At 38.9% G+C, this 22,946-nt stretch overlaps 1 protein-coding gene across 4 annotated transcripts in view; it reads left to right on the forward strand.

The window, feature by feature from the left end:
* Window positions 1–21,463: 21,463 nt before the first annotated feature.
* The window catches only part of LOC126184603 (glycoprotein endo-alpha-1,2-mannosidase), a 105,021-nt gene continuing 103,538 nt past the window's right edge, over window positions 21,464–22,946 (forward strand). For 2 of the 4 annotated variants that reach the window (XM_049927048.1, XM_049927050.1), the window contains exon 1: window positions 21,707–21,885. The gene's annotated coding sequence lies outside the window, so the exon portion shown is untranslated. Of the gene's footprint in view, window positions 21,619–21,706; window positions 21,886–22,946 lie in introns of those variants that run through there. The other 2 variants (XM_049927051.1, XM_049927052.1) reach the window with 2 other exon arrangements.

Consider the following 22,946-nt stretch of genomic DNA (forward strand, 5'->3'; position numbering starts at 1 on the left):
TGCTCCATCTCCTATCGTACAATGAAAATAGCGAAACAGTCTCCCAAAATAGGCCCGAAATATTCTGCCAGTTATTGACCTAACTAAATTTCAAACATGTAATAACTTAGCAGGATCGACTCTCTCAGATTCAAAGAGTTTATTGGGTTTTAGTAGTTCAGTCAGAATATTCTGAATGTAGCATAGGTACATCTTTTTGTCTGGATCCTTGTGCATATTATATAAAAGTTCTGCTGTATTACAATATTGGCTAAGCCAAAATGTGATGTTAGTTTAGCATAATGTTCCAAAAGCCAGTGGGTTCATCGGAAATCCAGGGAATAAAGCAAATATTCTGAAACCTCTTGTGGATTACATTTACCATCTCCACCCTTAATTGTGTTGTATATGTGGCTCTATCCTAAGTGGCGCAGAAAAGATCACAAAAACCATTTATTGGGTTTGCAAATAGGAAATTTATTATTTTTGAGTAGAATTTCCTTTGCAGCATGAGAAAGTGCTAGCTGTAGCGGTGACAGATGCAACACAAGAGAACAACAGAATTGCTTTCAATTTTTTTCTATCTGTACATATATCCTGTTGTTGTTATCACCACACATCAAGCTGACGTTGTCTGTTTCTTAGCCCCTGCTCTTTTTTAGGATCAAGTTTCACATTCAGCAAAAGATGTTTTATTCCGAAAAATATAGATGCAGCATCACTTTTTATAACTCAACAAAAACGAAAATTGTGGACAGTATTTTGTTCATTTGGGTAGTGTAAGATTGCTCTGCAGTTTGTAATAATCTGGATACTGAAATGTCAATCAATTCATTTACAATAAGAATGGATTTCTGCTCCCCTATATCTCTCAGTAATAGATGAATTAAGTTTGTGGCAGGTATATTCACTATTGTTCCCTTACATTTTGTCCTACACAAACGAAGATAGACTGTTTTACTGCCACTCAAACAAAATGTGTTATTACATAACTGTGACAGACAACTAGTGCTAATTATTGTGGAATGTGTTGCAATCTACAACGCTAATCTACCTTTAACCTTTCTGTTACTTGCGATTTCATCAACTTTTTAAAATATTATTTTAGTTTGATGTTTGCTACTGAGTAGCACAGATGCTGAAATATGTTTTTAGAAGTTAAATGATGTTCTAAATCATATATATTTTTGCCATTATTTCTGCTTTACAAATCCATGTAATGTGTTAGGATAACACCATCACATTCGTACACGAGAGTCACCGTAACTTTCAGCATACTGAGGCTCTGATGCTCTTTCGACTTTCGTGAGGACCCGTAATGACGTCATTCGTTGGATTGGCGTTTCAGTTTTGGCTTCGTGGCATTCACTTCAGAACTGTTCCAGAGATGAGACAGGCGGTAGACCGTTCCATTCGCACCATCAACAGAACAGGCTCTGCTAACATTAAACTGCGCCTCTGCTGGCAACGGGTTCTACACAACGCTGGTGACTACTTTGAAGGACAGTAACAGATGCAAACATCTAACTCTTTTGTATCAGTGGTGAATAAATAGTTGCCACAATTTAAGTTCCAACCCTTGCGTGTTCTGTGTAAGTTCTTTGGTGAATAGTCCTTTGTCCACACAATAGAGTAAAAATATCTACAGAGTGATCATTCGAATGTGGAGAACGAGAGTTCTATCTGTAATATCTACTGCAACTCAAGTCACATGAGTTTGGGACGTGGCATTTTAGCCCATATATTGAGTAGCGTATTTATTACTTCGCTGCTACACATAGATCACATTCAGAAATGCAGTGAAACTTTGTGTACACACTTTACAAACATTTTAACAATTTTGTACCAGTTTGCTGATGTTGGCTTAAAAATGTGAAGAGCAACAGTACTATGTATTTTCACCACAGTATCATTACTCATATACACCTTTACTTACGTTTTTCGGTAATGGGATAAGAAGTGACAACCAACAATGTTTTTTTAAGTTTTCTACTGCACTTCTTCATATTGTCGAATCTCTGTCCTAATTAACTCCATTACAATCACAATACAGAAAGTGTCACGAAAAACAACACATTTGGAACTATGAAACTGTTACAGTAAACACAGTAAGCGATTAGCATCACCTGCTTGTCTGTTATTATTTTCAGTTTTCCTTTATTTACCCTTCTGTTTGTTATATACAAGTAAAATAACTATAACAATTTTCCCTATCTTATCGGAAAAGTAAAAATACCTAATATGCATAAAAAATAAAAAGTAAGAGTAATAAAAGGAGTGACAGCCATCAATATTTTTTTACATTTTCTTTTGCACTCATTCATATTGTTGAATCTGTTACAAATAATTATGTTACAATGACACTGTATAAGAAACTATCTCATGCAGAAATTCTTAAATGCCCAAAAGAGTTTGTGAACCTGCATCAGATTAATCAGATTATCATGTATAAATGTTATCTACATATTAATATGGCAACAATATGTATACACTGACTGGCAGTTTACTCAAACACACTTGCAAATTTATCTAGCATTGCTCTCGCAAATACATAGTCACAAAATTGCAGAAACTGTCTCTACAATACTAGACATTCTAATACCATGTCTGGTATTTTTCAACATATAAAGTGCCTCATATCAATATGAAATTTACAATTACACATTCGTTGTACATATGTATGAAAAGTAATAGGTCCTTCTTTCACATACTTCTCTTTACATCCATGGCAACGACAGTACTGCTCTACAGCTTTTCCTAAAACTCAAACATGCACAAATACATACAAAACAATGTGAATACATGTATTATTCAAGTTTTACTATTACCACAACTTGTAGACAAGCAGTGTTATCCCAAAATCTTGTGACTACCCCAGTTTGAAGAAGACAACATCCACAGCATGTTATGCTTACTCCATAGACATAAATTCTCTGTGCTCCTCACTGTATATACTAGTTTATAGTGCATGTGTAATGTACTTTACCTCATTTACATGTTTTTAATAGTGGTGTTTTGCAGTTAGAAATAAAAATGAGTGCTTTTTAATGTGAAGTATAATAATCACAAGATTCCAGATCAGTATATAATATTTCCAAAGTCCACCCATAGCACTTGAAGAAAATCATATCTACTGTTAGAAATCGTGCATCCCAATGTGAAATACTTTCAAAATTAAGGTATCAGATCTCTAACTACAAACGATAGATCTAGGTTAGTTTGGAAGGTGATGACTTAGTTGTGAGTTGATGAATATGAATGGAAAATAAAGAGTGTGGTAATAGATTCATTTGTTGCAAAGTCTGATATCCACTGTCACGTAATGTTTAGAGCACATATCAGTATAAAAACACACTGGAAAGTAAATTCAGAAAAACATACATTGGATGATTGAGAAGATCTAGCTGAGTATTTTGATGTATACTACGGAAAAGGCAAGAGAGCGTTTCACTACATAACTTTTACCAAACTGATAATACTAAAAGTCTCATGGTGATATGAGAAAACTTTCACAGTGAAAATTCCTCATTTTCATTTGTAAGCAGCTGATATACTCATAAAATACTTTAACATAGGCCTATTCACAAAAGCTGTTAAAGTGAGTTTAAATTGTAAGAATTATTAAACATGCTGGGGAGCAAAACCGAACAATTTGTTGCCTGAGAGGGGGAACCTTGCATTATCGAGATAAAGAGTTAAGTGTCTTACTATGTTTGTTGACCCCACAGTAAATTTCATTCGATTATCAAGTTGATCACCTCCAGACTTTTCATATTCAACCAGTGTGATCTTGGTGGACGTCCTTGCAACGTTCTGTTAGAAATCATTTTTTTATACATCCTGTAGTCATCAGTCATGGACATCTATAAATCAGCTATATTTCTAAAATTCTGAAGTAAATAGTTTTTTGTGATACATTGTGTTATGTACTGTTATGATTTGTGTCTTTTCGGAGTGATGTACTACTTTATTGTGGCCATGACAGAACATAGTTCAACTTGAAAAACAGCTCACACTTTGCTGCAGAGTGAATGATTTCACCTCAAAACAACTGAGAAATGTATTTCTTGAAATGTATGAGACGCTGCTGTTTGTCTTTCATTACACTACCAGTTTTGTTATTATACGTCATCATAGTACGAAAGATTGAGTGTTGATAATATTGTGTTGCTGTTGTGATTCTTAATGGGTTACACCACCTTTTGTGCAAAGATAGCAGTTTTGTTTTCTGTATAGGTTTAGTGGTGTAGGTGAGACAGGTATTATATGGATTCTCAATGGATAGATGCTATGACATGTATCTAACAATGGACCTCTTATACTATGCTGATGGGATAATACCAAAACTGGTAATGCAATGCAAAGCAGTTAAACAGCTGCATGTCACGCATTTAAAAAGTCTGACGTATAAGTTTCAGGTACATTGTGAAATACTTTCCCAAGTTACAATACATGAGTACACAGCCTTCCAAATCATATACAAAGTACAGGGTGGTGCTTGTATTGTGACACAATAAATTACCAGCACTCATACATATAAGAATTTTGAATCCACATACATTTAACATCTGGCCTAAGACGTAGCTTGTTAGTCACTCTTTATAGTCTCTAGATAAATGACTAGGATTGTGGTTCTCATCAAAATACATAATGAAACTTGTATCACTGGAAAATACTCTGTTAGGGCTTTCTAAGAATATACAGCATGGAATCACTTCTTACAGCTAACCCTTTCCTATACTACTCCAGACCGTCACTGGCCAGCTGTCAAGGTGTCCTGGGGTGCAGTGAAACCTTTATTAATTTCAGTGTGTTGTCCCCTGGTGACTTTAGTAAAATAACGTGTAAGTGGGCACACATGTCCCTTCCCTTTTCGTCTGTACAGTAAGTAGGTCTACATGAAATTATTATACACTGAAGCACTAAAAAAACCGGTGTAGGCATGCACATTCAAATACACGCAGAATACGACGCTGGAATCGGCAACGAGTATGTAAGACAACAAGTGTCAGGCGCAGACACCATTGTTAGATCGGTTACTGCTGCTAAAATGGGAGGTTAGCAAGATTTAAGTTAGTTTGAACGTGGTGATGCAATCGGTGCACGAGCGATGGGACACAACGTTTCCGAAGTGGCGATAAAGTAGGTGTTTTCCTGCCGACCATTTCACAAGTGTACCGTGAATATCAGGAATCCGGTAAAATATCAAATCTCCGATCCTTCAAGAACAGGATCAACGACTACGGAAGATAATCTTTCAACGTGACAGAAGTGCAACCCTTCCACAAATTTCTGGTCCGTCAACAAGTGTAGCAGGCAAACGGTTCAACGAAACATCATCGATTCAGGCTTTTAGAGCCAAAGTCTTACTCTTGTACCCTTGATGACTGCATGGCGCAAAGTTTTATGCCTCGCCTGGGCTCCTCAACACCAACATTCGACTGTAGATGACTGGAACCCTGTTGCCTGGTAGGACGAGTCTCGTTTAAAATTGTATCGAGTGGATGGACGTGTAAGTGTATGGAGACACCCTCATGAATCTGTGGACCCTGCATGTCAGCAGGCGACTATTCAAGCTGGTGAAGGCTCTGTAATGGTGTGGGACTATGCAGTTGGAGCGAAATGGTACCCGTGATACAGCTACATACGACCCTGGCAGGCGACAAGTACGTAGCCATCCTGTCTGATCACCTCATCTGTTCATGTCCATTGTGCATTTCAACGGACTTGGGCAATTCCAGGAGGACAATGCGACACACCACACGTCCAGAATGCATCTCCAGGAACACTCTTATGAGTTTAAACAGTTCCTTAATCCACCAGAATCACCAGACATGGACATTATTGAGCATATCTGGGATGCCTTGCAACGTGCTGTTCAGAAGAGATCTCCACCAACTCGCACTCTTATGGATTTATGGACAGCGCTGCAGGATTCATGGTGTCAATTCCCTCTAGCACTACTTCAGACATTAGTTTACTCCATGCTACATCGTATTTCAGCACTTCTGCATGCTCGCGGATTCCCTACACGATATTAGGTAGATGTACCAGTTTCTTTGGCTCTTCGTCCTGTATCTAGTCATGAGACAGAAATATTTTATTTATTCATCCAGGGATCATCTTGTAATGATATAGGATTTGTCACTGTAATACAATGAAACTAATAGCTCAAAATATACCGCACACACAGAGTATATACGGTCCAGTCACATTAATGTGGCCACTGCATATGTTAGACGTCAACGTGCAATAACCATGAACAGACGGCATGTGGTGGCACTAGCAGTGGAGAGTATATAAAGCCTTTTGGGGGACGCAGAAAACAATGCCGTCATCATATTGGAGAAATGGAGCGATTTATCTGATGTCCAAAAGCACACAATCATTGACTTTCAGACCAAAGGTGGAAGCATCCAAAAACAGCTAAGTATATAAACTGTTAGTGCGCCACCACATTTAAAGTATACCATGCATGCCAAAATGACGTTGTCCAAAACTGCACTGAGGCAGCTGTGGTGCACCACAAGCCATAAATTATGGGGATGAATGATTGCTGCAGAGGTGTGTACAGGCGAACAGGCTGTGAGCAACTGACTGCCTAGATGATCCAAGGGGCTATGGATAATGTTTCGTCAACGATCTTTCAGCGAATATTGCTGTATGTGGGCCTCTGCAACAGGCATCTGGTTCAAGCACCCATGCTGACTGATTTTCATTGGTGACAAAGGCTTGAATTTGCATGCAGATACCACAGCCGGACGTCCACTGAGAGGAAACAGGTGGTCTTTTCAGATGAATCACATTTTATGCTCCATCAAACCGAAAGTAAACACCCTGCAACAGTAGTCGGAAGGGTCCAGGCCAGAGGAGGGAGCCTTAGTGTCTGAGGAATGTTCTCGTGGCATTCCCTGGGTAATGTCGTCGTTCTGAAAGGCACACTCGATCAACAAAGTGTGCCTCTATCCTTGGGGACCTTGTCCATCCCTACATGCATTTTTTTTTCTTTAGCAAGACAATATCTACCAACAAGACAGTAATGTGTCACATGGCTCATAGTGTACGTGCTCAGTTTGATGAGCACTAGGATGAGTTTACAGTACTCCCAGATTTAAACTCAGTTATGGATCTGTGGGATCACCTTGAACGAGCTGCTCGTGCCATGGATCCTCAAAAAAGAAATCCAGTGCAGGTGACCATGGTGCTGGAACTGATGCAGCTTCACATCTCTTTCGTCGCCTTCCAGAACCTCATTGACTCTCTTTCTGCACATCCAGCAGCGGTCTGTACAGCATCACTCTTTTGGCAGGTGGTCACATTAATGTAACTGGACAGCATATAACTGTTATTTGTATGAGGACAGGATGGAATAGGTAATTTACTCTTGTATTACAGATGTAATTTATAATTGTACTGCTCAACATCTCATCACAAATCATCATCAACACTTTTTTTCAGGGAAATTAATTTCAGATGTACAATGACAGAATACATAGTGCCAATGACTAATATCATATTATAACAAACAATAAAAAAAGTACTGTGCTTGTTTCTTCAAACTGCAGTGAAGTATAAATGTGCAGTTTAGTAGTATTTTCAGCTTGAAAACGGTGCATTCCATGTCAAAATTGTGCAGTTGTCCCACATCAACCAACCAAAATGCAAGTGTCCAGAAGAATTTAAGGAATTTCAGTTGTGAGCATTAAATTTTAATCCTTTGCTTTTCCACAAAGTTGGAACACAGATTTTAAAACCCAGCACTGGATGAACTGGCCTCAACTGTGCCAGCTACTTCTATAGAAAACGTAGGTAAAGATGACAGTACCTGAACTTTCACCTGATTCTTTTGATACAAGTACACAGTATTTAGGCGACTATACTAGGAAGAAATACCCTTCAGTGTGAGGAAAAGCAAAAACTGAAAAATGTAGCCTCAGTGTCAGGGCATATTTATGCAGCATAATCAGAAAAAGAATAATGGGAAGTACTTAGAGAAAGTGGAAGCATAGTCTAGCCAAGAGGTAAGTTTCAGAATTTAAACAGTATGTGTGACAAAATACAAATTTTGGCTGAAGTTCCGCAGGGGAGCCAAATCACTTTATAGCTGTCAATGTCGTTCAAGATGTTTGTGTATGTGATTTAGACAATTTTAAATTTTGCTGCAAAGTTTGAAGGGGGAAAGAGAATTAGTCACTCATCAGGAGCATCGATTGTAGTATTTTTTGTGCAGTTCCTCTCTGCTAGCATGTTTCTTACATCTATGTCCCAGTTATTATTAGGGTACGATAAGATTGGTTGGAATGACACTGACGAAATTACATACAAACATTGGTTAACAACAGGCAATTCCAAGACTAAGAAAATCATCAGATGAATTTACTAAGGCAATTACAACGACTTAGGACGCCTTTTACGACAGCAACCCATCACACAGCAGCTGCAGCTACAGTTTCTTCACATACTAAAGAGAAACAAAATTAAATTAATCTCCTGTTTGTAATGACCAGGTAATTGGAGCACTCCATTCTACAAGTAAAAATTCATCCTTTACAGACTAAATTGCTAATGAGATATGTCATAAATGGAAATATCTGACTCTTTCATTGTGTATTATTTTATAATTTTGACGACACAATCAGAAATAAATAAAAAAAGCTTGTTTATGTACAACGTTGACTTCAGAAAATCAAGCTAATTGACTGTGTCCTTTACCAGTAGATATTTAACTAAAGAATATATTATACTTGAAAGATATTGGCACTCATTACAGTTAACAAACAACACACTTTAACATAGTGCAGAAGAAAGTAAGGAAGCAAAAAAAGACAATATCGATCACAATTTTATTTCAATTTTATTTTTTGTTTTCTGCTGATGCTGATGTTTTCAGTTCACATTTTCACTTCAGATATTTTTATTTATATGGCATATTATTAGACAGTAAAACTATTTTTTGACAGAAGTATTTGGAAAAACGAAAATCATGCTCAATGTTTTTGTATTTCTCGTTTTTATGAATGATGTAACTGTGATGCTAACAATTTTGCTATAACTTCCACTTGAGTGGAACTTACAGCAGACGACAGGCAGCACTAAACACATACGTAGGTGTGGAGGAAGTGAACAAACATGATTTTTTTTTTAGGCTGAAAGCTGTCGCTAAAATTTCATATAGCGATTAGGTGTGGCAGTTTAGTCTCACATATAGACTCATAGAAATGATGGGGGGAGGGGTCTGTCATAGCAGGAGCAAGAAGGGTCGAGGTTGGCGATGTTTGAGGCGTGTCTATGCATCTCTGGTCCTAATGTCGAAACTCTAGTATGGGCCTGAAGGCTCACGTCGGAATGGAAGAGGGCGGGTGAGGCTGAGACAAGACGGGGAGGTTGTCGTTCTTCTGTACTGTTTGCACCCAAGCAGGTTTGACCTCTGAACAGATACTGTTGTAGGCTTGTCTATAAGTAGATTCGAAAACGTTATTCCCTCTATCAGAGTAGATTCTAGGGACCAGTACAAGATTGATAAAGTGCAGTGTGGACTGTGCCTTCATGCGAGATTACTTGGGAGCAATTGCTTAACCTCTTGTGGACGAAAATTGGCTGTAAATCGTGTGCATGAGGCAGGGATGTGAGAGCATTGCTAATGTGGTGTTGGACATTCTATACCAACGAAGGTAGTTCTGCAGGCACTAGTGTTAGGGAATATAAAAGAAAGTGTGCTGGGAGTACGACGCATTCACCTTACAACACTTTCACTAGTGATGATTTCAGATTGTCTTTATGTGCCAAGTGGGTAACTAGCAAGATCAAGGATAGAATGTCTGTCCATTGGGTGTCATGGCACATTAAAGCTGCCATCAACAGTCAGTATTGGCCTTCCACTAACCCATTGGTCTGTGGGTGGAAGGCCATTGTGTGAAATAGTAGCACTCCACTTAGTTTGCACGACTAGGCAAAGAGGAGGGATTTGAACTGTTGACGCTGGTTTGTGAAAGCCCATGCAATGTATTCAGCTCTAATGTCTTGTAAAGACATTGCTTCTACCCAACAAGTTGTGTGTCTATGGCCGAAAGAATGTATTTGCACCTTTGGGCTTAGGTAAACGAGCGAATAAGCCCATGTGTACATGCTGGAAACATCATTTCAGAAGATTGACAGTGCCTTATGGGGACGATGTGTGCTATTTGGTCTTGCTACACCAGCAAGGAACACAGGACAATGCCCATTTCCTGCAGTTTGCTTTAACTCCCAGTCAAACGAAATATTCTCTAATGAGCCCCATGGTGGAGTCGGTGTCATTCAGTAGTCATCTGCCATTTCAGCATGCAGCTTGGCTGCCTGCAGTATGTAGTGCTGCTGGCTTCTGGATGGTGAGGGCAGCTACTGTGCAAAATGTATAAACGGTCTGCCAACTGTAATTTACGTTCCAGTGGAAGTCACCCATTGAATATTAACACAGCTAGGATGTTGTGTGTCAATTTGCTCAATGCTCTATAAACGTTGCCACGACTACAATGGCAGTCGTCTGTTTGACTGTTCTGTGTAAATGGCTTGAAATGTTTGGTGTTCAGGGGTCTTGCATAGGAACAAGGATGATTTGGATGCATTAGGCTTTTTGAATTTAGGTGGAGGTGGTATGATGTTTTTGATTGTGGTAGTATATGAGCCTAAATATTGTAACATAATAATGCTAAATACCTCGATATGTAGAAAAATGTGTTGTGAACAGTAAATATTGATTTGAAAATATAGACCAGGTATGGGGTTGTTCTGCTAAGAAGGGAAGCTTTTATGGAGATGTACATGGCACTATCAAAGTGTCATAGGGAACATGTCCATAGGGCACTAATTGATTAGATCAGAAGGGTAACACTTTTTAACATGTTTTGAAATAACATAGAAAGAGCATTAAAAATTTTCCATTACATCCCTTATGGATTTAAGATATACAAAAAGTTCTGCATTTCGTCTTCAACATAAATTAGAAATATCAAAACAAAATTTTGATAATTTTTATCGATATGGAAAATTATAAAAATGAAACTCATTCTTGATACTTTCTCAAAATTTTATTGGAAGCAAAATACAATATAAAAACTGCTCTATAACTGAATCTCGTTTTCTATTTCCTGAAATTATCTGAATCTACATCTATAGACACCCTTTGCAATCATTGCAAGATGTATGGTGGAGGGTACCATGAATCATTACTAGTGATTCCGTTTCCTACTCCACTCGAAAATAGTGCAAGAGAGAAATGAGTGTCTATATGCCTCTGCATGAGCCCTACTTTCTGTTATCTTTTAATTGGAGTCCTTGTGTCAAATGCATGTTGTTGGCAGTAGAATTTTTCTCGAGTAGACTTCAAATACCTGTTCTCTAAATTTTCTCTGTTATTATTTCGCAAAAATAACATTGTCTTTGCTCGAGGATTTCCCACTTGACTACTCATTCACTAACAAATGTAGCAGCATTCCTGTAAATTGCTTCGTATATTCCTTTAATATAACCTAAGATACTCAAGAATCGGTCACACATGAGTTCTACATGTGGTATTTTTTGCACATGAACTACACTTTCCCAAAACACTTCCAATAAACAGGTGTCGACCGTTTACCTTCCCTTCTATCATCCTTACTTGCCCGTTAATTTCCACATTCCTTTACCACATTATGCTTAGCTATTTAATCAATGTGACTATGTCACCAGCATTCTATTAATACTTCATTCGAACATTAAAGGGTTGTTTTTCCTACTGATCTGCATTAACTTACATTTTTCTACATTTAGTACATGCTGCCATTCATCATATCAAATAGGAATTCTAAGACTGTACTTTCTCATACACTACAGCGTCATCAGCAAACAGTTGCAAATTACTCCTCATCCTATCTGTAAAGTCATTTATGTGCACAGAGAACAAGTACAATCCTGTTACACTTTCCTGGGGCACTCCTGGCAATATCCCTCTCTGTTGAACAGTCGCCATCGAGGACAAGGTACTGGTTTGTGTTATTGAAGAAGTCTTTGAGTCAATCAGATATCTGATAACATTTTCCATATGCTCGGACCTTTATTAACAGTGCAGTGGGGTACCATATCAAACGCCTTCTGGAAATGTAGGAATATGGAATTTGCCTGCTTCCTTTCATCCATCGTGTGCAGGATACATGCAAGAAAAGGGCAAACTGAATTTCACACAAGTGATGCTTTCTAAATTCGTGCTGATTTGTGGGGGGAAGCTTTTCTGCCTCGAGGAAATTTATTATATGCGGAATTAGAATATATTCAAGAATTCTTCAACATACCGATGTCACGATATGGGCCTGTCATTTAGCAGATCTGTCCTTTTACCTTCCTTATACACACACAGAAGTCACCCACTCTTTTTTCCTGTTGCTTACGACTTTTTGCTGGGGAACAGATTCATGATAAATCCAAGTTAAAAAAGGAGACAATGCTGTAGAATATCTCCTTAAATCAGGATTGGGATTCCATGTAGACCTGATGCCTTAATTCTTTTCAACTCTTTTAGTTGCTTCTCATCAGCAGAGATGCCTATTTCTATGTCCTCCATATGGTAGTCTATGAGATGGTCAAACAAAGATATGTCTGTGAGATCCTCCTGCATGAATAAGTTTTTAAACATGGAATTGAGAGTTTCAGGTTTCGTTTTGCTTCCTTATATTGCAATTACAGGCTAGTCGTTGGAAGCCTTTGATCTGCTTAGTGATTTTCTGTATTCCCAGAGCTTTCTCGTGTTTTCGGCAAGATCCTTCGCTATGGTATGATGCTGGAAGTTTTTGTATGCGTTATGCATGTCTTTTTATAGACAAGTATCTGCTAACCTTTAGCTGTCGCAATTTCCACTTGTGTTTGACCAGAATGCGCAACAATTTCTGTTTCCTCAACATTTTGCGAATTTTGTTTATTAAACCATGGAGAGTCTATTCCATCCTTAATTCACTGACTTGGCACATACATCTCTTGGGCGTGATTTACAGTCAGTTTAAAATTAGCCCATAATTGCTCTTTGTCTATTTTATTGGATCCAAATGGTGTCCATTTTGGTTGTGGCTTTCTTGGTACTGACTTGTGGTAGCATCGAACTCCTTCCAATTTGATGAATTCTCCATGTGATGGTGGAGATTGATTGGTGATTGGTCTTTTTTAAAAACTGCTTGTATTTCAGCAGATTTGCTTAAGGCAAATGCGCTCTTTTTGAGAAACATAATTGCTTTTTTGATCTCATCGACAGTTTCCTGTATTGACTTTTGTATTGCTTGTTGCACAATGAGATTTAAAGAAAGTGGGGCATGTGGAGGGTTGAGAAGCATGGCAGCAGATTCCATGCTTGAAGCATTGTCAATTATATTGGTAGTGATCTTAAACTTGATATTATAATTTGTGATAACAGTCTTTATACAATTTGAAAACTTTTGAAGCGCTCTCGAAAGTACAACTTTAGTTTAGTTTTTTCATCTATAAAATGTGCTGTAGGTACATCGAAACTAACATTATTCATAGTGGTCCACTAGTCTTTGCAGCAGTAAAGCCATTCTTAATTATATGGAGTAACTTGAATTAGAGAGTTTGATAACGTTTTCGAATTTGTACATTATAATTTGTGCAAAGCACATTTTTCATTTTTGTAAAAATTGTATATATAGTGTTATAAATTTATTTAATATTATTTGCTCTATAAGAGTGACGGATTTAATTATGTGTTTTTACAAATGAAATCAGTTTAGGATGAGGGTGTCAAAAAAGAAAATAAATCAAAATTGGTTGGTAACCAAATGATAAGGGCGAGCTGGACACAGATTGAGGCTCTCTTTGATTTACTCCAAGGAAAACTTCATCTGAAGTGGAAGCAGACATCAGTGGGGGCAATTCACAAGAATCAATATGCTGAAATTCTGCAACAGGATGACAGGTTGATTGTGATCTTGGTCAGTTTCTTAAATCACACAGTTTCACAGATACTGTTGAATGCTTTGACTTAGGAGTCTCATCAGGTTTGAGGGGGAGCCATAAAAGCAAGAAATTATTTGCTGAGACTAATGACATTTTCAAATTTTTAATCTAGTTTAATGAAATTATACATATATTGGTTGAAGTTCTGCTAGGAAAAGATAATTTAGTTGACTTGTGTCCTGCCACACTGAAACATATATTTAGTGAAAAAATTCAAATAGTTACTACTAATATGAATTTTTTAAGAGTAAAAACTTAAAATGAGAAGAATTTTGTAATCTATACATGCACTAATGCAAATCTAAAATTTAATAATGTAATATACAAACTGTTAATATCTTAATGAATAATATCCGTGGCAAGGCCAATTCGAATGTAGAGCACTAAGTCAAGAGAGAATCAAGGGAAACTGTAAGCTGAGTCAAGGAATGAACCAATGGCACTCTGAACTAAATCAGTGAGCCAAGAACGCAAAGAAAGGATTGCACACCCAGCTGTGAACAATGAGCAGCAGGGGTGGCAGTGGGGGCAGTGTGTTGAGGGGAGCAGGATGTTTTGGGGGAGCAGGGGGGGGGGATGGTTTCTGCAACGAGTGGCTGGCAGGAAGTGAATCAGTGTGTGACTGCCAAGAGTGGGATGACTCCTTAGTCAGCAGCATTGAGTCAGTTCCTTCCAGCTCCCTCCTTCCCAAGTGAGCTGCAGGGCATTGTCTCTTGTGGTGAAGCATCACTTGGGCCCACACAGAAGTTCCTTACAAGATACCTGTTCAAACCAAGGGGGAAAATAAAAAGTGAGAAAGAGTTTTCCACATTCATCCAACATTCTACAGAACTGAACCTTTCTTTACTTTCAATTCTTTTTATTGCTGACAAATGCTGCTCACAACAGTACGGAATATAAACACATATATACACATCTCTATAGTATGTTTTGCCATAGCATGTTCCATGTTATAATAACTAATTCATGATGTTGCATGGGAAACTGTTACAGCACCCTGCCCTAGAATCTTTGTTCCGATCATTCAAGTCGCTCGACAGACATTGAGGATCTGAAGAGTTACCGCTTATTTTCTCTGAGTAGCTGGTCACTCACTCTAAAGATGAATCTAGCTCTTTGAATCAGTTCAGCAGCAGATCTCTCATCTCTAGAGTGGACTTCTGACCAATCTGATGTTATTTATGATCGATCAGGAAATACACTCCTGGAAATGGAAAAAAGAACACATTGACACCGGTGTGTCAGACCCACCATACTTGCTCCGGACACTGCGAGAGGGCTGTACAAGCAATGATCACACGCACGGCACAGCGGACACACCAGGAACCGCAGTGTTGGCCGTCGAATGGCGCTAGCTGCGCAGCATTTGTGCACCGCCGCCGTCAGTGTCAGCCAGTTTGCCGTGGCATACGGAGCTCCAACGCAGTCTTTAACACTGGTAGCATGCCGCGACAGCGTGGACGTGAACCGTATGTGCAGTTGACGGACTTTGAGCGAGGGCGTATAGTGGGCATGCGGGAGGCCGGGTGGACGTACCGCCGAATTGCTCACCACGTGGGGCATGAGGTCTCCACAGTACATCGATGTTGTCGCCAGTGGTTTGCGGAAGGTGCACGTGCCCGTCGACCTGGGACCGGACCGCAGCGACGCACGGATGCACGCCAAGACCGTAGGATCCTACGCAGTGCCGTAGGGGACCGCACTGCCACTTCCCAGCATATTAGGGACACTGTTGCTCCTGGGGTATCGGCGAGGACCATTCGAAACCGTCTCCATGAAGCTGGGCTACGGTCCCGCACACCGTTAGGCCGTCTTCCGATCACGCCCCAACATCGTGCAGCCCGCCTCCAGTGGTGTCGCGACAGGCGTGAATGGAGGGACGAATGGAGACGTGTCGTCTTCAGCGATGAGAGTCGCTTCTGCCTTGGTGCCAATGATGGTCGTATGCGTATTTGGTGCCGTGCAGGTGAGCGCCACAATCAGGACTGCATACGACCGAGGCACACAGGGCCAACACTCGGCATCATGGTGTGGGGAGCGATCTCCTACACTGGCCGTACACCACTGGTGATCGTCGAGGGGACACTGAATAGTGCACGGTACATCCAAACCGTCATCGAACCCATCGTTCTACCATTCGTAGACCGGCAAGGGAACTTGCTGTTCCAACAGGACAATGCACGTCCGCATGTATCCCGTGCCACCCAACGTGCTCTAGAAGGTGTAAGTCAACTACCCTGGCCAGCAAGATCTCCGGATCTGTTCCCCATTGAGCATGTTTGGGACTGGATGAAGCGTCGTCTCACGCGGTCTGCCCGTCCAGCACGAACGCTGGTCCAACTGAGGCGCCAGGTGGAAAAGGCATGGCAAGCCATTCCACAGGACTACATCCAGCATCTCTACGATCGTCTCCATGGGAGAATAGCAGCCTGCATTGCTGCGAAAGGTGGATATACACTGTACTAGTGCCGACATTGTGCATGCTCTGTTGCCTGTGTCTATGTGCCTGTGGTTCTGTCAGTGTGATCATGTGATGTATCTGACCCCAGGAATGTGTCAATAAAGTTTCCCCTTCCTGGGACAATGAATTCACGGTGTTCTTATTTCAGTTTCCAGGAGTGTATGAATACCCAGTGGAGACACAATTTAAGATGAAATTGGAGATGCAGTGTGAGAGGAAATGGAATATCAGGAGTCATGGGCATCAAGAGATGATAACAAATTTTGAAGTATAATTGGTTTTTGCATTTCCCTCAAATATACAGCCATAAATGTTCAGAAATCGGTCTTTTTGGGTGCCAGATGGACCTGCAGGTGCACCACTCTTATAAGACTTAAACACTTCATATTGATGAATGATATAGGTATTACGAATGTTTATTATTTTAGCTTCTGGGATACATAAATCACAACCAGAGACTTACCCTGCGTACCATCTACAATCTCAAGCAATCCTTCTTTATTTAAAGAAATGCATTTGCAGAACTCGTTTTTGTATTTCCTCAAGGTTACTTGAAGTAAAGTTCAAATAACTGTACAGCTGTTGCTACTGACAATGTTTATATATCTTCTGGCACTGTGAAACATACACACAGTAAAATTACAAACACAATAACCAAAGTACAGCAATGGTGCTTCGAAATTCAGTCAAGAACTGGCAGTCAAATAAGTGGCACCACTTGAGTGACATCACATAAAACTGAGTATTCACACATACAGCTGCTATACCACTGCAGTATACCACTAGCTGTGGCAAAGGGAATGACAGCTCAATACTAGATGTGGAGTGATGGAACTGGAATGGGTGGCCATCCAGATAAGAACAAGATCGATGGAATGAAACCCCACATATTCTGACAATGTGTACCTTTATCTTTAAAATGCATCCTTCATCCAAGGTGTTTAACTATACAACAATCTGTAAAAAGAAAACATTCAGTCTCTGTTCTAATTTAACAGAAATTTAAAAGCGTGCTTGATCATTGCCATTATTTTGAGCTGGTATTTGTATTTTTGTGCTATATGTGTTCAAATAAATACGAAATGAAATACAGAAATAATTTTTGTAAACGAAATAAGCACTAACGTACATAAATATTTTGTCCTTATGCAATCTGCATCTATATCATTCAACTACTTAACTTCTATAAAGTTGTAACTGTGACAGTTACATAATTAACTTGGTTTATGAGTATGTGTGTGTGTGTGTGTGTGTGTGTGTGTGTGTGTGTGTGTGTGTGTGTGTGTGTGATGTGGAATTACAATAACACTAATAAATATTGCTACACATGCTTATTTAAAATTATGTAAGCTTTCTTGTTTTGTAAGTCTTCATCAAACCACCTCAAGGTATCATCCATCTCATTCTATTGCTTGGTTTCCATAGACATGAATTTCTTACACTTGCATCCACCACTATCTCTCATGTAACCCAACTTATATGTGGAAACACCCAACTTGCACATTATAATGCCAACCTATCCATAAGTTGTGAAAGTTAAAAGGTGTTCTATTTTCTTGCATGATGTCATTTCCTCCACCATAGCCCATGTGATTCAGCAGTTGCCAATAAGTCGGTCTACTCACATTCTGCTCTGATTCGTTTAACAGCACAGGTATACACTTGTTCGTTTATGTACGTGAAAAGTTAGTACCAAGCTAAAATAATGTGCTTAGCTTTCAATTAAGAAAATAAATACTGTCTAAAATGGCAAAATATTCTTAAACTCTGCATTTGGAATATCATTCTAGCATTCAGCAACTCCTTATTTCATTCTATTTTTATCCATATGTTCTTCTATGCATTCTTGTCTGCTCTGATGTTGTGTCTTATCTTTATAATGAATATGTAAGTAACTAAATTACGTTCAGCTCATGTTTTACTATTAATCACATTGCAAAATTATTATGTATGACTTCTATTCTTTTATTCACTGAAATCTTTATGAATCACTTATGCTGTTTTATCATATACATTCTTTTATTACCTGTAGGCCTACTTTAATTAAGTGTAGTACCATAGTTTATGTAAGTGTGTTTCTTAACATTTCAATCATACTTTATAAAACCTCTTGTACATCACTCAGGACGCAATCTATTGCATGCAACTGGTTAAAGATGGGTGAATAATAAAGCAATAAATTATAATCACTTACGTGTAATAAAGGAGCACATCATCGTTTGAAGTGACGAAATGGATTAAAAAGTATTGTAACTGAGAGCCTGAACGTGCTGATGTTCATATTATTTCAGAAAACTGAGTACTGTAATGGTATTTTTTATAGCAGCATGATAATCATAATTTTTTCCTTTACTCATTGAGTGTAAACATCATGGTGAAGTGGAAATTTATTTGTGAATTTAGAGATTTAAAGCTACACTTGACTCTCATTAAAATCCTACATAAATACAGCTGTATTCGAATTCACATTATCGTCGGCTAATGACTGTACTGTACAGTAGCAGGAAGTTTGATTACAAAATCAAGCACTGCACCAGTAATCAAACATATAATTACAGCACCTGTAATCTATTGAGAACCATGACTAACTCTAAAAACAAAAAGAAGGCTGAACTGTTGAGAGAGAAATCTTACTTTCTGATATAACTTCAATGTATTGTAGATTCCATAAAAATTTGGAAATAGTGCTGTTCGGAATGCAATACTTGTACTGCAGTGACTCCAGTTGTCAGATAGTTCAATGTTACTTATAATTTAATACCAGCTGGCTCAGCATCTCACATATGTGTATTAGACTTTTGTATAGAGTCAGAAATATGGCTCAAAAAGATTTCAAAATGGAATTTACTTATTCGAAAATGAGTTCTGAACGAAATTTCGACCTTGGCAGATAACTCCATTATTAGAATATTCCAAACGATTTCTACGAGACCTCTGTTTTCATACCCAGCATTTGTGCATCCATTTTTCGTCATTGTCGTCACTATAAGTTCTTTGGTTAAGCAACTCCACTTTGAATAGTTTCAGTTGCTGCCATCTTGTATGTTGCGTAAGTAGCACTTCCAACTTAGTCGTGTGGAAACGCTAAAATGCATGTAAGGATGGGTGTGTGTGTGTGTGGGGGGGGGGGGGGGGGGCACGTGGAAACAAAAAATGGTTCAAATGGCTCTGAGCACTATGGGACTTAACATCTATGGTCATCAGTCCCCTAGAACTTAGAACTACTTAAACCTAACTAACCTAAGAACAGCACACAACACCTAGCCATCACGAGGCAAGGAAAATCCCTGACCCCACCGGGAATCGAACCCGGGAACCCGGGCGTGGGAAGCGAGAACGCTACCGCACGACCACGAGATGCGGGCACACGTGGAAACAATTCATGCCTGTGGAAACCTGGCGTATGACTTGTCCAATGTCACAAGGTACCATTTTAACAGGACAATGCTCGTACATTCTACAATAATCGAACGATGAGCGAATGGCCGTTCCTGAGAGATGAGTGAATCGTTTCTTTGGATCCATTGTGAACGAACCACCGCTGTTTTTCCGACTGTCATAGGACCGACTGTATAAACATCGTTGACTGGAGATCAAATTTTGACATTAGGTAACACACTGAACTATGTTCAGGACTCAACTCTATTGTATAACACTAAATTTAGATCTACCGAAGCAAGTTCAGATTTGATCTTAGGTAGAAGGTAACATGCTTGGCAATACGGCTAAAATCAGGTATCGAGACGATTATCGCAGTTCTTCGACGGCATATATTTATTGTCCATTGTAGATCCACAGTAATTATTGTCGAAGATGTGCTGTAACTGCAAGGAGGCAATTACACTGAAAACGAAGCGATCGTCAAACTTCTTTCAATAGCAGAAAGATATGCAGCTGGAAATTGCGCAGTGCCAGTATAAATATATAACTGAGTGCAAGAAACAAAGTCATTGTCGCCAACAAGGTGAATTCTTGGAGAGAAGTTGCTGTTGACCGATGCGTATGTACAACTCTACAAGCTTTGCTGTGTCTGCTTTAAACAGATCACCAACCACTATTTGAAAGGTTCCTGTGAAGTAAAATCTTAAGGTGAACAGTAACATGCACATTGCAGTCAGTGGTTTCTTGTAGTTGGTTTCGTCAGCTACTCTCTGAGCCTTAGTTGCAACTACCCTACAGCACTTGTCTCCAAACGAAACTTCAGCTTAAATGATTTGTTATTTAACTCCAAGTCTGGGTTCACCCTTTCACAGAACATGCGGGGAGCGCGTTGGGTCTCGTCATCGTCGTCCTCTGTGGACACATCTGAATGCTGAGATGTTTGTAAAGTAAACGAAAGGAAACAATGTAATCCACGTCGCATGGTGATATTGCTCACCGAATTTTGCCCAACAGTGGCCCAGAATGCTCGCAAAACGGGGATGGTATGGAATGGTATGGAATAACATGGTAGTGTTGTTATAATGATCTTTACGATCAATAAAGCAGAGCAAGTTGTAACAAATAGAAAAAGATTCAAGAATTGACATGGGTTCGAGTATGTGATCTTCTGTACTGCAGTCCACAACGCAACCTCTGAGACCCTGAAATTAACTAAATATATTTATGTGTTTAGTTTATTTCAAAATACGTGCTAATGTTCTATTTATCAACACACATGGAATTGCCATAGCAGTTTAAGGACGTGTTCGTTAATTAAAAATTCAATACGAATTGAATAGTTACTGCTATTGGAGATGCAAAGTAACATATATAAGTGATGTTGAATAGCAAATATTTCGAATTTTCCTTTCTTACTCTGCTGGTAGGTGCCCATAAAATGCCTTTGAACAGATCACGTAAATTACGAGTTGTCCCCAAAGAGCTGTTACGAGATTCAGCGTACAGATCGTAGTCGGTAAGTTCCTTAACGTAACCTTCCTGATAGGGGAAAAAAAAGAAAAAAAAGGTATTTGAGCATCAGGGGTGGGGGGAATGACGTAGTCACATATTTACTTGCCACTTTTTGTGTTAGTAACAATTTTTTTTATTATTTCTATTGGTATCTGCTAAAAACAAAAGCGATGAATCGTAGTGCCACTACTCTATAAACTGACGAGTTTAGCTGAACCTGAATTTGTTCCGCGAATTTTCGCCAGTCAAATACGATCCTACTTCACAGCGACGTGATCAAGGATTAACGTTTATACAACGCAGATTTCCAGGTTAAGCTTAATCTAGAGTCATTGTCTGTCGTAATCTAAGATTAAATGATTTATACAATCGGCCCATAGTGGCTCGTCATCTGACTTGACAGTTGTAGGCAAGTAGACTGGCAAGGGCAGTGGTGGGGTTGTCCCTGCGCAAGTTTTCCATGTGTGTGGAAACGCAGTGTAAACAGATGTCAGTTTATGTTTCGCCGAGATGGTGTGTAACTGTGTATGATGGGGCGACTGACGCTTAGCTCCGCAGAGTGTTAATACTTATGACAGGTGACTGGCATTGTACTCTAGATGCATGTGCATACTGTGCGGAATGAAAGTTTTAAATTGCATGTGGTACTTTAGGGCAAAAGTGGTTGCAGTTAAGTGACAAATGAAATACAGACGAAGTATCTGATTTGCTATGCCAGAGTTTCCTTTATTACCTTCTTTCCCCACCACCAAATAACCTTATATAACATAATTAGGCCTCATCATCCTATGTGTATGAAGATAGAAACAATACAGCAATTGAAGAAGGCAAAGTTTTTGATTATTGCATGTTTATTTTTTTATCCATCCAGTTACTTAAAAGAAATTCATTTTCCCCCAACACTTATTGAAGTTCTGTAAAACTGCCGACCACTTCCTCAATCGTACCGCATATAACAACTAGATTTAACTTTCAGCATACCCTAGCAGTTCAGTACTGTCCTGATTTCATTCTCAAAGACCGTTAGGTACTTTCTTAAGTATTACCAAATCATTTGGTGTCAAGGAAGGCTTTGTGCATAAGCTGTTTCCAATAATAAGGTACTGAAAAGCAAAAACACTGCATACATTTCAACTATGGTTCATTGGTTTATTACAATTAATTGGCCAGAAATCAAAGCCACTGCGAAATGTTTCTGAAACAAATGTGTAAAAAGGGCTGGGGGGAGGGAAGGGAGTTGATTTCAGCATTGCACTGAACAGCCTCATACTTTCATTAACTCTCCAAATGAATTAACCTCCTTTCATATTACTTTAGGCACAGTTCAGTAGATCATGTTGAACACAGGAATCCAAAAATTGAGAGTGTAGTTCTTTAATGTAATCTAGATTAACAAGAGCTAAGAATGTTGGCAGTTGGTTCATTGATGTCAGAGTTTTAAGGGTGATCATTGTTTTGCACCATACTCGTCTGTGATTTACAAATGTTGTGAGATAAGATGTATACCAATCATTAACCCATTTTATTTTGAAATTATTACACATTTTTATGATTTGACCTCAAATTCTGCAGCTATGCAATTCAAAGATTGTTACAATGTTATATTTATTTATTCATCCAAGGATCATCTGATAATGAT

Source organism: Schistocerca cancellata, chromosome 4, assembly GCF_023864275.1.
Source record: "Schistocerca cancellata isolate TAMUIC-IGC-003103 chromosome 4, iqSchCanc2.1, whole genome shotgun sequence".
Classification (NCBI taxonomy): Eukaryota; Metazoa; Arthropoda; class Insecta; order Orthoptera; family Acrididae; genus Schistocerca; species Schistocerca cancellata.